Source organism: Rousettus aegyptiacus, unplaced genomic scaffold (genome assembly GCF_014176215.1).
Source record: "Rousettus aegyptiacus isolate mRouAeg1 unplaced genomic scaffold, mRouAeg1.p scaffold_m13_p_6, whole genome shotgun sequence".
Taxonomy (NCBI): domain Eukaryota; kingdom Metazoa; phylum Chordata; class Mammalia; order Chiroptera; family Pteropodidae; genus Rousettus; species Rousettus aegyptiacus.
In genome coordinates this window covers 26979972-26982805 of record NW_023416309.1, presented here as the reverse complement: position 1 = coordinate 26982805, position 2834 = coordinate 26979972, and the positions used below count along the sequence as shown (strand labels likewise).

Below are 2834 nucleotides of genomic sequence, written 5' to 3'. Positions count from 1 at the left end.
CATTTGAAATGGCCTCTATTTTTTATTTTAGAAATATTTTCCTAATTACAAGTAAAATATAATTGTTATAAATTTTTGAGTGCCCCCCATGCAAACCATGATGTTAATAAGTCATTTACATATAATCATTCTGCTCATTGTCCCCCAAAATATTTTATTCATCTCCTTATTGTTCAGAAGAGGAAACTGAGGCTGAAAAAAATTAATTGCTCAAATTTAGAGACCACAAAGTAGCAGAGCTAGAATTTGAACCAAACCAGTGGATGCTATTGAAAAGAGCCCATCTTGGTTATTCGATAATACAGATCCCTAGTTTTAAAGTATACTTTTGGGACTGCAGAACAGGAAAAATAAAACTGATATTTCTACATTACAGATAGAGTGTGATAGAACAGGTTAGTATGTCAGGTATTTATCTCTTTGGCAACTTTAGATATTCTTAGCCTCATCTGACTCTTGTTCCAGCTGTTGTTATAGTACCCACATAACAACAAATCAAGTTCACATAAGTGCAGCATGACTGAGTCTTGTTTCAGAACCTTATTACACATCATATCCCTAGCATTTCCTTCAGCAAGGACTCCTCTGCTGATCACAAAGTACTACAGAACCCTCCATGTTGCCCAAGTATGTAAAAATGTAAGAGTTACTCTCCTGTGGGTTGAATATTTTCCAAGAAGATATAAAACCAATGGATAATTTTTTTTATCTTTTTTCTCCAAAAAGAATATTTTAATATGGGTATTTGACTTGCCTTCCAGGAGAATGGTCCTGAAAACCTGAGGTATTGCTCGTATTTGACAGTGCCAGCTCAATAATATCTCCTTATATTAGGTCTCATTCCAACTATTAATACTAACACAACAAATTCAATGTTCAATAATCTGAACTTATCATCACCTTCCGAACTGCTGATCCTTCTACATCCCTTATTTTTGTTAATTTCTCACAATTTGTTTTAGGAAGAAGAGAAAAGAAGAAAGGAAAGAAAAGAATTAGGCAGAAGGGGAGAGAGGGAGAAAAAAATTACAGGAAAGGAAGGAAAGAAAGGAAGAGGAAAAAAATAGGAAAGTTAAGAAAATATAATTTAAGGTTCTCTTTTATCCTTCTCTGTGGTCACACTTCATTAAGTTGTTATATCATTACAATGAAGAGCTAAAATCTGTAATAGAATGAACATGAAAAACAGCCTGGGTAGGATTTTTTTGCTGATTTAATCAGCCCAAATCAGATGAGTGACAAAAAAATTTTATGTTCTATTTACAAAAGAAGGGTATGATGAGCAAAGGAAACATTGATGTTATTTATTCCCATATTTATTAACTAGTTCATTTAAAAAAATATCTATATAAAACTGAATTTTATAGTTATCGTTGTTTACTGTATATCTGGCCTTGTCCTAAATACTTTTCATACATTATTCAATTTAGCTTTTAAATTACCCTGTAACCTAGTCGCTGTTACTATATTTATTTTTTGGATGGGTAAACTGAAATACAGATAATAAACTCTCAACATCAGATCTTTAGAACTAGAAGACCGAGAATTGAAGCAAGTGTTCTATTTACTTTCAAGGCAGTGCATTTAACCACACACTTTTTTGCCTTTGTTATATATTTGTTTTGCACGTAGAGTAAACTTACATCTGTTTTGAAAACTCTTGAACTTCAAGAAAGCCTCCACATGTAATCTAAAAATAAGGAAACATAGTGTTCTCTAACATTATGTAAAAGATCATAGAAAAGGTATAAACAAACAAACAAAAAAGTATGAACATTTTGCTGTTTTAGGAGGAGTGAAAACAGACTAAATGCAGGAATACAAAAAATTTAAAATTATGTTAATCAGAAATGCAACTGGATGATCATGGAAGAATATTTAAAAAGCATCTTTCAAAATTGTCCTATCAGCACATGGAATGGCTTATAAACTCAAAAAAAAAAAATCAGAGGAAAATGTTATAACTGTAAACTAAAGAATACCTAGATATATAGTTATTTTTAAAATAGACTGCTCAATTCTGAAGAAAATTATTTCATTTTCAAGGCACTTAATCTAAAACATAGTGACTGATAAATAATTACAATGGTTGGCACTATACCAGTCAACAATCACTAAATGTCTACACTATTACTATTTCATGTTATCAACTGGAAATACTTTTAATTTATATGAGCAACTTCTAATATAAATTCTAAAAAAACATAGAAACACCATGAAAGATGTCTTAAAATGTGAATTTTCATACACAAAATTAAAACTTTGTCTACAGCCATGCTACCCTGAACAAGCCTAATCCCATATGATACTGGAAGCTAAGCAAGGTTGGGCCTGGTTAGTACTTGGATTGGAAACCCCCTAGGAAGACCAGGTGCTGTAGACATAAAAAACAAACAAACAAACAAATAAATAAATAAATGAAATAAGGGATTATAAACTGACAAGATTCTTGCAATCTGTGAGATCAAGCAAGAGTTACCTCGCCACCTTGACCCCCAATAAAGAAAAACTTCATGTTGAAAATTTAGACAACATGTGTTATACCACTATAATGCTTGAATTTCTCCATTACTGAATTAAATAGGATTAATTCAAGAGATGAAGAGAAAATGAGAAATATATTAATTTTAATTCTGTATTTTTTGGTGGTGATAGATGAGCTGAGATTATTAAAAGTGGTAGAATAAAGAAGTGAGAAAATAATTGTATTGAATAAACTTGTCTTCAAAAGTAGATCATTAAGTCAATTAATTATTATTCTAAATTATCTACTAAAGTCTCTTATAGGAATTAAAATAAACATTTGGAGATAATAAAGTAATGAAGGATTAGTC

At 30.8% G+C, this 2834-nt stretch overlaps 1 pseudogene; it reads left to right on the top strand.

The window, feature by feature from the left end:
- Window positions 1-2264: 2264 nt before the first annotated feature.
- On the top strand, window positions 2265-2383 carry LOC118604893 (annotated as a pseudogene).
- The last annotated feature ends 451 nt before the right edge of the window (window positions 2384-2834 follow it).